Below are 12,939 nucleotides of genomic sequence, written 5' to 3'. Positions count from 1 at the left end.
ATGCAGCTTCTCTATCTCATCTCATCTTCCATGCTAACTGAAGCACTACCCCCCAGCACCTGTAGACACAGCCCCAGGCAGGTCTGAGGCCTCAGCAGCACAGAGGCTGCAGGGAGTGGTGCTCACGTCCCCAGCACTGATGATTTTCAAGTCTCTGTGGAGGGTGTGCACGACCGACAGCTCCAGCCCAGCCTCACCCTGGACGAGACTGCTGAGGAAGAAGGCAGCGTGCTCCGAGTGTGCTGAGAGCTGGCTACTCCCAGGAAGCTCTCCTTGTCTCTGTTCAGTTCCCTGCCTCTGAAAGGGCAACGCTACTCCAGAGATGACTGGAAAGCACTGCCAGATCTATTACTGCTCAACAGAAATATTTGCTCAGAAGTGTTTCTCTAATCAATATTTAAAGTGAGTCAAAGCAGTTCAATAGCTACGTTTTGCTCTCATTACATGTCATCATCCTCTACCTGGTATCTTCTGAAGCTACAGACCCCTCAGAGGTTGGGAGAAAGCAAACAATTAATTTCACTATTTTTTCTTAAGAAAAACCTTCTCATCTGAAAATAAAACCCAGAAGTGGATGAAGGTTTTCATGCAGTCAAGGTGGCACTAACATAAAGCAGTAATTTCTCTAATAATGAAGCGTGCTTTGATCCTATTATGTGTTTCAGAAATAATTATACCCTGCCAAGACACGAAAGAAGTGAAAATACAAATGGCTCACAAACAACCTCACTGGAAATGCTGAGCAATGCCTGGAGACCTACTGCGAATGCAGAGTGAGCTTGGGGAGGGTGTACCCACGTGTGTGTCACTGTGGTGTCCACCAGGAATCACTCCTGACCCAACGGCTGCAGTTTCTGCCCATTGTGGCTACCCTGAGCTCCAACCTTGGGTCTGATCTTTGCACCCCTGTTCTCTGTGTCTCACAGTGATGCTTTCTTTCACTTCTGAAGAGATCTCCTGTCTGGTGATGTGTTACCAGCCCTGCCCATTGAACCTTCCTGCAGCCTGAGTTCCTGATAGGATGAGCACCAAGGAACTGGAAGGCAGACACTTCAAGTGCTACCATCAGTCACTTATGGAGTCCTTGTTTCTCACAATGCCACCTCTGAACCGGGAAACCAAAGCACCAGGTGCTGCCCTGACCCAAGCAAAGATCTCTGCCTCCAACAGCTTCCTGTGGAAGCGTGGGACCAAGAGAGACTCCCAGCACTGAGCGAAGCCAGGAAAGCCAAGGCAGCAGCCCTGCTGTGGAACAGTCAGTGGTCCCCAAACAACAGCTGAGTTTATTAATTACAAATTACACTGACAGTGTGCTATTTTTAGGTTCAAATGCTGACAGTTGCCTAGAGGAATGAATATGCAATGTCTTACAGAAGCTCCATATCCAAATCAAGTTTTCTGGCTGATTTTGCATCTATCAGGTGAATTTCCAGGTAAGACAGAAATGGTATTGAACCTGCCTAAGTGCCCAGACTGTGATTATACTTTTTTTTTTTGTTTGTTTAATTCAGTGAAAAAAAAAAATCTCTGGATTACTTCCCCCAAGCTTAAACACATCCTTTAAACAACATTTAACACTTGAAAGTTGTAGCTTTTATTATCCAGTAGAGCTCGATCTGCTGTGGCAAATTATCAAAGATGGCACAGACCTCCCATATCAGCATGAACCAAAGGAGCAGTCATGGTCCCAGGGGCCTTTTGCTGTGAAACTGGGAGAAATCCACTGGCACACAGGTGCAGCTACTGCAGTGCTACTGCACAACCACCCTACTGCTCCTCTGCTGTCAGACTCCTGCCTTGGATGGCTGCAGGAGCAGGGACAACCTAGCACTTGCTGAGACCACCAAGAGGCAGGTAAATAAAACAATTAGGAAGAAATTACCTGAAGCAAAATGCAATGCACCAAAAGCCACAATATAGCATCAAGACAGCATCAACAGAGTGTGATCCGTGTGCTCTGCTGGCAGCAGGAATGAGTCAGGGGAAGGGCAGCTTAGGAAAACTTTTAAAGAAAATCTTCCAAGAATCTTGCAGGAAATTGCCTGATGGAAGCAAGGAGATGTAGCAGAGGGACTGCTGGGCTGGGAGCCTGCAGGACTGCTGCTAACCAGCAGGCAAGGCAAATACCTGTCGCAAAGATGCAGGTGTAATGGCACCGCTCAGCCAGGGCTTCAGCTGTGCCAAAGTGGATCCTGCCCTGCTTTGGACTCCAGATATAGCTGAGAAAAATCAATCCTGAACTTAACTACCATGAAACAAACATCCTCAACCTCTTCAGGCTAACACCACCTAAAATGCTTTAATTTTGCAAATCACAAATATCAGTCATGTTTAATCACTCTCCACCTTGGGTCAGACCAGAGGTGTCAAAACCAAAGCTCAGCTGTCAGAAACTGGGGTGCAAGTCACAGAGATTGAGAGATTACACAAGAGCAGTCTCTTGGCAGTCTGAAGGATGAAGAGCTATACCATAATATAAAGATGGGAACAAGGGAAGGAAACAAAAGGTAAACTCAGCTTTGTAGCACTGGTGTTCAATTTGGACAACACTCCCGTACCTAACCCAGCACAGAGGGACCCCAGCAGGCAGAGGAGGTGTGGGACAAGACAGGAAGAAACTACAAGTATCAGAGGGGAAGAAGGTATCCCCTTGGCCTCAAACTATTAATTAGCGACTAGCAAAACTGCGCTACAAAATCCCTTCTCCAGCATTCCTTCTCCTCCAGAGGTTGCTGCTAGTCTGCCTCATTAGCATCTGGATGGAAAACAAAACTCTTTCCTGGGAGTTCTCTGCAACAGTCTTATTGATTACGTTCCCAGAGTTTAAATCATTCTGCAGCTTTCCCTTCATCCTGCCTGCTCACCTACCCCTGAATAATAAAGGCTTTGGTGGATTTACGGGGGCAGGCTGGTAGATGAGGAGCACTTGATAAACACCAGAGCACTGCTCACGCAATGCCCTCGGCTTCACAGCACTGTGCATGCCAGGACAGCGTTTAAAAAGGCAAAATGAAACTAATCTGACTTTGTTCTTGATTGTACATTGCCTCTGTTACCCTTAGAGTCTCTACCAAACACCTTCACATGTGCTGGCGTGAAGTTGAAAGAAGGGAACAAGCTGGAGAGGCAGCAAAGGCTCCTTCCATCACCCTGCGAGCCTGAGCTACCCAACCACTTCAGAGCCTGTGTGGTGCTTCACACAGCAGACATCCGAGATAGGCAATGTGAAAAACATAAAGCAATAATGAAAGAGAGTCTGTACTAAAATAAAACTGAACACTCTCTGTGGAAGAGCTCACCTGGAATCACAGATCCTTCACTCATGACAGGTCACTGGGGCTTTTTTAGAATGGGTCACGAAGAAGCCCCAGGAGAGATGTTTGGAAGTGTAAACCAAATTATTGTCACCCAGAGAAAAGGCTGAAAGGGACTGCAAACAGCACTTCAGACCAAGAGCCACTTGCACACCAGGCAGCTGCTGTCACCAGCCTACCTCGGGTATGTGCAGCTGAAGGGGCAGTGCCTGCTGCTGCCCTGCTGCTGGTGTGCCTGCAGACAGGACACAGCTTTGCCTCTGCTGCTGCTGCTGAGGAGGGGGTTTTGCCCTCTGAACTCCTCTCTGTCTGGATATGCTGTCAATGCATTATTGAGAGGAAACATCTTTCCAGAAAAAAGAGGAAGAAGAATTGCTGATGCTCCAAGCTGTCAGGCACCTCCACTTTGGCTCAACAGGTGAAGGGCAGCATGGCAGGGAAGAAATTAAACTACGCTGACATGAATGCAAGATGAAAAATGGAAATCTCAGGGCAGGAATATGCTCTGAACATAAAGCCTGTGTCAGGAGCACATGCGGTATTTCCAACATGCCAGCTTACTCCCTCTGCAAATGACACCTTCCTCCCTGAGGACAACAACAGGCTTGCTTTCAGTGGCTGGATTTTACTCCCTTTGCCCCACCAAGAACCCTGCCACATGCCCACTTGATCAGCTGATACATCCAAACCAGGACATACGGATTCACAACTTGTTTGCATCCTGGTATTGTCTGTGAGGAAAATATTTTGCTACTCATCTTTACAGGAAGCTCCCAGTGACTGCAAGCCAAATACTCACAGAGAAAATGACTCAACAGAATTAATGGAAGCAGAACTTCTGCAGTAGTTTATTTCCAAGCTTAAGTGCAAAGGACACACAGCTGAAGTGGCACAGCCGGCAAAGTGCACAGTTGCAGATGGAGCTGTTCCTGCAGCCTAAGGCAAAGCCTGTGAGCAAATCCCAATGTTTTTTAAAGCAGTCCTGCAGGAACCACAACTCTCTCTCAGGGAAATTGCTGCCTGCAATGCTGTGGCACTAACAGTTAACAACATTTCACATGGCACAAAACAGAAGCCAGGAAGAGGCTCTGCCACAGCCCTGGTGAGACCACTCTCTCCTAACATGTATTCACACTGCAAAGAAGGTGTGAAGAGAGTTACAGAAGTGACAGCAGGTTAGAGAAAAAAGCCAGAAAGATGGGAGTGAAGGTGCTCCAAGTGGCTCGTCAGAGGGAAGGTCAGCAGCGTGGGCATTTACAAACAGAAAGGATATGTCAGAGAACAGCTTAAAATACACTTCACATAAACTCTGCAGGACACTTTTTCAGGAAGAGGGAGTGGAAATGAATTATTCAAGTGTGAGCAGGCAGGCCAGGGAAGAAGAGTTAAGGAAGACTAGCAGTGGTGTGATGCATGTGGCCTAATGTGGGAATCTAAAACTGCCACCAAGTTAGGTTCTCTTGCAAGTTAATGGGAAGCCGCAAGCACCTTCAGCTCCGCCTAAAGCCTGAAATTCCATAGACTGCATCCATGCAATCCCATGGAACAGGTCCTGCCTCTTTCTCTCAAGAGAACAGGATCAGACTGTGCTCCCTGTGTCTAAAATCAGGGCAGATGCATGCCAGCTCAGGTCACTTTTTAGAGCCAGGCTGCCTTCAGGAGCTGCAGTGCTATCACCAGAGAACGGATCGTCTGTATTTCTGTTCCCTCTGGGCAAGAAACCTTCTCCTCTTGCCTGAGCGTGAGAGCACAGAGAGAAGGGGAATCTTGCAGAACCTTAGGGCAGTAGAGTTTTCATTTTGTCTTTCAACTGGAAGCTACAGATCTAACTTCCACTTGTGACTGCTATGACTGTACAGAGATTAGCATTTACCATATCACTTTCTACAGCTGGTATCAGTGAAAATATTTATGCACACAGTGAGAAGAGAAAAGTAGCTGCCAAAACCTGTGGGTGCCACTAAAAACAATGTTTTTTTCAGAGCTGTGTTTTTGTACAGTGCACAGCACAATGGTACTCTGCTTAAAGCTGCAGGTGCCAGGCTCTTCCATAACCCAAAACAAACACAGCAAAAACAGTCATTGCCCTCTGGCAGTAATTACCTCCAGCGCAAATTAAGCCCTGTGAGTGCAGCAGAGCACCGTGGGGTGAGAGGTGCTGATTTGCCGATGCCAGCCCCTGTAACAGATGCAGCTCCAAGGTCTGTGTCAATAAACAGACACAGTGCACGTGGAAGCAGAACCCCACAAAGCGTAACCATGCAGAGCTCCCTTAGGCTGAGCCCACGGGCAGCAAACCAGCTCAGGCTGAAACGCTGTGGTGGGAGCCATGACTGAGAGCCTCGACTCCCTCTGAGCTGCTGGGGTGCTCCCAGAGCCAGCCAGCTAAAAGCCAGATGGATTGGGAAGTCTGTGCTGGGCCGTCTCAGTGTGAATGGCTGAAGGAACTGTTCCTTCCAGCAGCCCTTGGCAGAGCGCACGTTGGGGCTTTTCATCGCCAGCGCTCCCGAGCAGCGGCTGCGTGCGGTGCGAGCGCTGCCCCCGCGGGGGAAGGCGCAGGTCTGCCGCAGCTAATGAATCCGAGTTGCCATTTTCTGTAATTGTTCCCCTCCTCTGCTGTCACAGACGGTCTTATGATAATAATCACAGTATATAATCTGACACAAGTGCTCTTAAAGAAATTTCTAGTGGAGGACTGCAGCCTCTGTGGGAGGTAACTGTCAGAATTATCTTAAACCACTACCTGTCTTCCACTACAATGGAAAAGGCCTTTAATCGAAAGAATCCTTTTTCAAACCAGCAACTTTGCTCCCCCCCCCGCAATTCACTCATCTCAAAAAGAGCACCACAGCTTTTGTGCATAACTTAATTCATTCTTCAAGACAAGTACAGAATTTGTCACTGACATTTAGAGCCAGCCGTAGGCAATGGATAAAATGAACTAGTTAGCAATTTAACCTGGGAAAAGAAACAGAGTGGGATGAACAATTTTCTGCCATCAAAGCAAATGGCTAACATTTAGCGAGATTTTATTTGTATTTTTCAGCCCATCCCATCCTCCAGAAGAAAGAAGTCAGGCTAACATTTTTTCTGGGTCCTAAATCTTCCTCTCAGCCTATTTCTTTAATGGTTTAAAGTAAATGACTATCCAGAGGATAATTAGGCGCTGTGCTGTCGCATCGTGTCAGGTCACAGCTGGATTTAGTCAGCATTAACCTTTGGGGAGGATTGGAATATCAGTATCATTTAAAATTAAAGACGTGTAAGCAGGCATTTCTGGGGATGTTAGAAAAGTAATTGTCTGTAAATTGTTTGACCTTGAGATTTAATTGCAATGCACAACACCAGTTCTGGCGGCAGCCCCGGACTGCTTCAGTCTCTGACCTCCACACCTCCTGCTCTGCACAACCCTTTCAGCTACCTGTGGCTCATTCTGTAAATTATGGGATTGCTTTACACCGAGAAGAGAAGCATCCAGCAAGACCCTCACAAACAAGTCCCTCCAACAGCACTAGTGCAGATCACACCTACTTGAACTTCAGCTCCTTATGCGCTCGGAGATGTTTGCGCATACACGGAAAATGCCCCTGCTAAAGATCCCTTCTCAGCCCCCTCCTCCTTCTCTTTTTATTAACAAGTTTGCATATTTTGCCTCATTCCCTTCTCCCTAACGAGACAGCTTATTTTCTCCTAGTCCCTCAAGCCAGGCAGATCTACCCACTGCTAATAATGAAACTTCCTAATTATACAAATCCAAGGTGGCCAATAGGAGTCCCAGGCTAAGCCTTTGGGTACCTCAGGCATTACTGACACAGCACCCAGGCTTGTGAACTCACTTGCTGCCATCAGCAGCCTAATTAATATTTAATCACACCTGGAGAGGGCACACAGCTGTGCTCATGCCCAGAGGAGTGCCAGCACAACTGTGCATGGCTGCCTGGCTGTGGTGTGTGTCTCTGCATGTCTGTCTGTCTGTATTTTTCCTTTACTTGATTTTACTTCCAAAATCCCTGTGAGTAAGACTGGCTGAAATCCTCTCTCAGCCCTGGTGACACTGATCCAGACTCAGGAACTCTGTGAAACTCCAAATTCTGAGTTCAAACCTTAATTTTCCCCCAAGTGTGCTACACAAGCAGAGAGTACCAGAACTGTAAACAACTGACAGAAGCACTAGAGAACATTGCAGCGGGGCCTCAAGTGAAGCAGTCCTTCCTTCTCTTTTTAGCCTAACTTCTCTCCTGGTCATGACATCAACTTAGGAAATAAAGCAGCCTAGCAGTGCAACCTCAGAACTGAGCTGGATTCCAGCAGGGCAAAATACTGCCTGTAAAACAAGCCAGAAGGTGTAGGAAACAGCATGGCTCTGTGTGCTTGACAGCAGAGTTCTTGAAACCAGCCTGCTGTGAAGGTGCATCCTCTGCAGGCATCACTTCCACTTGCTGCAGAGGAACACCAACGGCCAAGTGACGGAAGAAGAGCTGTGCCAGCATGCACTCCCTGTGCCATCCGTGGGTGGGATGTGTGCACACATAGCCGCAGCTTTCCCACCCCTCTGGCAGCCCCTGAGGGAGCAGATGTGCTCACCTGAGTTCAGGAACAGCTTTTACATGGAAATAAATCCCAGCTTCTCTGTTTTGTTTGGGTTTTTTTCACTTCCAGGGACAAAAACAGTGAGGAATTAAATGTATGCCAGGACCCCTGTACCAAGCACCTGGCAAACTGATGGGATTTTGCATCCATTTTCCAGTGCTATGGCCCCAGAGGTGCAGGAAATGAGAAGAAACATGTGTTGTAGTTCCAGGGAGAGTTTGCAATTTCATCATTCTTATTTAAGATACTTTAAAAAATATTTGCAAGCATGTTTATGCAAGTTCCTTACCAGGACAGGCATCCAGAGCGCGAAATGAAGATGCTTACCGGGGAACATTCCTCCCTTAACAAGACCCAGATGCATCACAGTGACCTCCTTCACTCCTCCTCCTGTATTCACTAATTTAACAGCAGCGACTGAAGTCTAAGGATGGGCAAAGCACTCAACAGTATCAGCAGCTGCAGGGGTAAAAGGATTGTATTTTCAAAGTCACCCAAAAGTGGGTTGTTTTAACAGTATTGTGCAAAAGTGTCCCCCAGGTTTCCCCCAGCCTGTGCTTATCTGCTAAGTGAACTGTTATGCCACTTCAAGGCTCAAACTGCATCTACCTAAGCCCTGACTACCGAAAAGGACAAGGGAGAGAAGGCAAAAGCTCTACCACTACTAGTTCCCATATTCCACTGCAGTTTCCATGTGGACCGTTCTAGTAACTGTATTCTCTAATGACCTGGCCAGCCCACCATTAAATTGCTTAAAGCCAAGCGACCTGATTCTTGGCTGACCATTGTCAGGGTAGTTTCACTGGCTTAAAAAGGGCTGTGCCAGTTTACATCTCCTGTGAATCGTGCCCATCATTTCTATCAGAACAATTAAATGATTAGTTTCCTAGTCCATCAGCACAATCTGGTATAACTAACGAGTGCTCGTAATTCTCTGCCCTTCTTAAGCACAGGGGCACTCACCTGGCAGAAGGATGAATACAGAAGCACTGGGCTGCTCAAAGGCCGTGCAGGAGATCAGAAAGACACGAGCTTATACCAATGTGATACACAGAAGGTCAATCTGTTTATTGAAGCTGAGAGTGGATTCAGTATAGACGTATGTAACTCTGATAGGCTTCACTAACAGCAACCTTTCACTTGTTCCCAGGGCCAACCAGCCTGCCCGCCTTCAAGGCCCCATCGCACAGCTCAGCTAGAGATAGCAGCTAACTTTCTCAGCTTCTCTGCTAGCCTCCCCAAGGCCACTTCCCTGCAGCTGTGCTTCTTATCAGGGTGACCTTAGCCTTACCTTGCCTATTCACCTTATTTTTCCCACTGTTCAGTTCTGCTCAATTCTGCTCAAACACGGGCACAGAAGCTGTTGTGCCACACAGCACAGCCTAGACCATGGAGAAGATGAAGAGTCTTGCTTCTACAGTGCTCAAGGAATTCAAGAGAATCTTGAGCCAAGATGAAAGGAGCAGAAGTTGCCTTCTCAGAGAGTACAAAATCATGGCACTGCAATAGGTGGCTCAGGAGGGTACCCATTGATGCTGTAGAAAGATTCCTGTGCCTCTGTGGAACAAAACCTTACTCCAGAAGCAGAATATTGGAGAAAAAGATCAGCTTTTGGCAAAAATGGGACAAATTAGTAATTGCTGTGCTAAAGAAAACCTCAGTTCTGATATTACACATGTAAAAACTCTGTAAGAGTGCCAGCTACTGCAGGCTGCCTTGGTACAACTCTTTGAAGCATGCCCCAGTTGTGCCAACACACTTGGCCCACCCAAGGTGTGCTTGTCCCCAGCCATCACCACTTTTTGGTGGGAAGCAGAGACCTCTCCTGCCTTTGCTACAGATTAAATGTAAGACTTTGCTTTCTTTCCAGAGAAACAAAAGAAGTCTGCCTGTCCCAGAGCTTACTCTGCAGCAAACGTGGGGCTAGAGGCATGCTGTAGAACTTGGGAGGGAAACAACTGCCTGGACACACTTGTCCACAGAGAGAGGTGATGCAAATTCACAGCATCTGTTCAGCCAGCTCGGCAAGAGGCATTCCCATATTCCCTTGGCTTTTGTGTACTCCAGTTTCTAAAGGTGCAGTCACTCTGAAGGGATTTATCACAAGGTAAGATTAATAATACACTCAGAAATGCCAGGTTCTGCCTAAACTGCTTACAGGTTGCAAAATATCCCAAAAACCTGAATGAAGAAAATAAAGATGCGTGCACTACAAATGACCATTAGAGCACTAAAAAGGTTTCTGAAATGAAATTATAAAATGAGGAGAGTGAAAGAGTGAAAGAAAAAGGGAAAGAAAAGAAGAAAAAAGGCATAAATAAGAGAAAGAATATGAAAGTAACCTTGCTTACAGTCCAAATGTCACTCAGCGAGCTTGTTTTCATTCCTAGAAAGCACCTGCATTAAACCCCTTTTTATTAGAGTGGGGTTTGCTGCCCAACTTGCCTTTACCTTCTAAATACATATGGAGAGACAGGCACACAAACAGCTCTTGGGTCCTGATCAGAATAATCCAGTTCAAATCCTCATTTCATTTTTTGTAATCCAAGACCTGTTTGGAGTTTCTATACAAATTTTAGAGTACCAAGGCCTCAAACTTCACTGCAGCTATTCCCAAGGTGTATTATCAGGAGCAAACCCTTCACGTAATACTTGTTGGTGTTCTGCTGGTGAGAAATAAACATTCTGCAGAGCTGAGACACTTGTAAATGAGGTTGGGACACACCTGCACTCGTGCACCTGGCCAAGCAGCCGCTCACACTCACAGTGGCTGAGCAGCACACACTCACCTACACCTTACCCCTCGTGTACATCCACATGCTTTGATCCGTCCTCACAACCGGCCCAGCAGTTCAGCAGGGCCCTTCCAGCACTTACTGCAGCAGCCACAGAACTGCTGAACTTGAATTCCACTGCTCCCCAGCTCTCCTGCTTTCACTCAGAGGTTCAAATTCACCATTATGCGAAATACTAATCCAAATAAATAATAAATTAGCCAAGCCAAACACAGAAAAAAACTGGCATGTTCCTTTTGTCTGACTCGTGCAAAACCACGGAGACTTGGTGCTCACGTTAAAATGCTATCAGAGAGAGCTGCCAGCATAACTGTATTTAACGCCTGGTGCCCTCTCTAATGCCCACCGAGAGCAGTGCTGCCTCCGGAAAGGCAGAGCTCAGCACCAGGGGAAGCTTCCCTATGCAAAACGCTCTGGTGACGTTAGAACTGCTGAGACCTCCCTACAACACACTGGGGTACCTTCACAGTACCCAGGGAGTGCTTTAATCACAGAAACGTGCAGTCAGGATCTCAGTAACAGCCAAACCCCAAGAGCAAGCTTTGAGGGCGCTGCTCGGCTGCAGCGTCTCTGTCGATAAGCCGGCCGGGAGAGGACGTGCCATGAAACAGTCCATGCCCGGAGCTCACGGTCTGGGTGTTACACACTGAATGCCCCTCGGGAGGTCCGGCTTGAGGAGGGGCATTGCCGGGTGGCACCCGGTGGCCCGCCTTGATCAGCCACAGCGCTCCTGCTGTGCTGCCGAGCGCGCTGGTGAGCAGGACACGCCAGGAGCAGCAGGAGCAGGGCAAGCCCCGCACTGAGCTCGCTGCGCCCGAGCGAAGCTCTCCCTGTGAACCGCAGCTCTGCGCTGCCGTGAAGCTGCCGAAGCAAGGATGTCACAGTCCCGGTTACCACTGCCAGAGGAGCAGCTCCCGCGGTGACAGTGGCATATTTCTCAGACAGCATTTCAGTCCCACACAAACCTGTGCTCTTCATTAAGACCCCATTCGGCCTCAACCCGTAAAGCGCTTCGGCACACACCCAGATCCCGTTTATTCCGCACATCATTATGGGCTTTTTCCTGCAAGAGGACTGAGCCTATGCACGTGTTTGAAATGCTTTGTCACACGGGAACCTCGACTGGGAGCACGGCTCTGGTGCAACGCTGCTAAAGCTGCCAGCCACCCGGGCATTTCAGTGACAGCTTCTGTCGGGTTTCACAGGTTCCTTTTTCTAAACGACGCCTCGGTATCCTCCTGTCTGGTCACACAGCACATGCTGTAAGCTTATTACAAGCCAACGAGCAGTTTGAAAAAATATTAAGCTTAATCATATTTGAATCTTTAACACCTTGCCCATGCTCCTCATGGCTTAAAGACCCTAAGCTCCAAATACCAGAGAAACGTGCTTTTTACCCCCATAGTTAAAATGAGAATGCTAGGAAAGGTACCTGCAGCTCATGCAACAGGTTGTAAGCCAGAGAGCCACAGAGGGGAGAAGCCAGGAGAAAACCCCTTCCTGTGCCTTTCAGATTTCTCTTTCCATCTTTTGCTTCTTCTTACTCACAACCATTGCAATACAAAAGCCTTTTTCCTGGATCACTGCCGCAGAGCAAAGCACACAGTGTGGTTGTCTCTCTCACACTGCCCAAGTGCTTTCCAGTAGCCTAGCTATAAATATTGCCCAGGCTACCTGTCACCTATTGCCCTTGTACAAAACACCTCCCTGCTGCCTGGCACTTGAGGAAACCCTTCCCAACAGCCCTCATGGCATCAGGAGCTCTGGAAACCACTACTGCTAGCTCAGGAGGGTTTTCTGGCATTTGTAATTAACAACCTGATTGTAATATTTTTGGGGGGGTGGAGGTGGGGGTGTAAATATTTATACATTAAGGGTGACATATTGGGAAGGTCATGTGCAGGACAAGAGGAAATGACCTCAGGTTGCACCAGGGGAGGTTTAGGTTGGACATTAGAAAAAACTTCTTCCTTGAAAGTGTTCTCAAAGTCTGGAACAGGCTGCTCAAGAAGAAAGTTGGATCTCCATCCCTGGAGGTGTCTCAAAGAGGCAGAGATGTGGTGCTGAGTGACATGGCTTAATACCAGAGTTGGCAGAGTTAGAGCATGGCTAGACCGGATGACCTGAAAGGGCTTTTCCACCTGATATGATTCTATGATACTTCTATAAGGAAACCAGACTCAGCTTTCCCTGGGACCCTGCAGTGATTTTTGTGGCTAGGGTGGCCCACAGTGGCTGTG

The 12,939-nt window shown here is 47.6% G+C and overlaps 1 long non-coding RNA gene across 1 annotated transcript in view; it reads right to left on the bottom strand.

Moving 5' to 3' along the window:
• The window catches only part of LOC135189535 (uncharacterized), a 56,744-nt gene extending 47,790 nt beyond the window's left edge, over positions 1 to 8,954 (bottom strand). The window contains exons 1-2 of the long non-coding RNA XR_010308129.1: positions 8,868 to 8,954; positions 8,232 to 8,363 (exon numbers count right to left, since the gene is read on the bottom strand). This is a non-coding gene — a long non-coding RNA (uncharacterized LOC135189535). The remainder of the gene's footprint in view (positions 1 to 8,231; positions 8,364 to 8,867) is intronic.
• Positions 8,955 to 12,939: the final 3,985 nt, after the last annotated feature.

This window comes from Pogoniulus pusillus, chromosome 33, assembly GCF_015220805.1.
Source record: "Pogoniulus pusillus isolate bPogPus1 chromosome 33, bPogPus1.pri, whole genome shotgun sequence".
Taxonomy (NCBI): Eukaryota; Metazoa; Chordata; class Aves; order Piciformes; family Lybiidae; genus Pogoniulus; species Pogoniulus pusillus.
The sequence above is the reverse complement of the archived record's forward strand: the minus strand, read 5'-3'. Positions and strand labels throughout refer to the sequence as shown.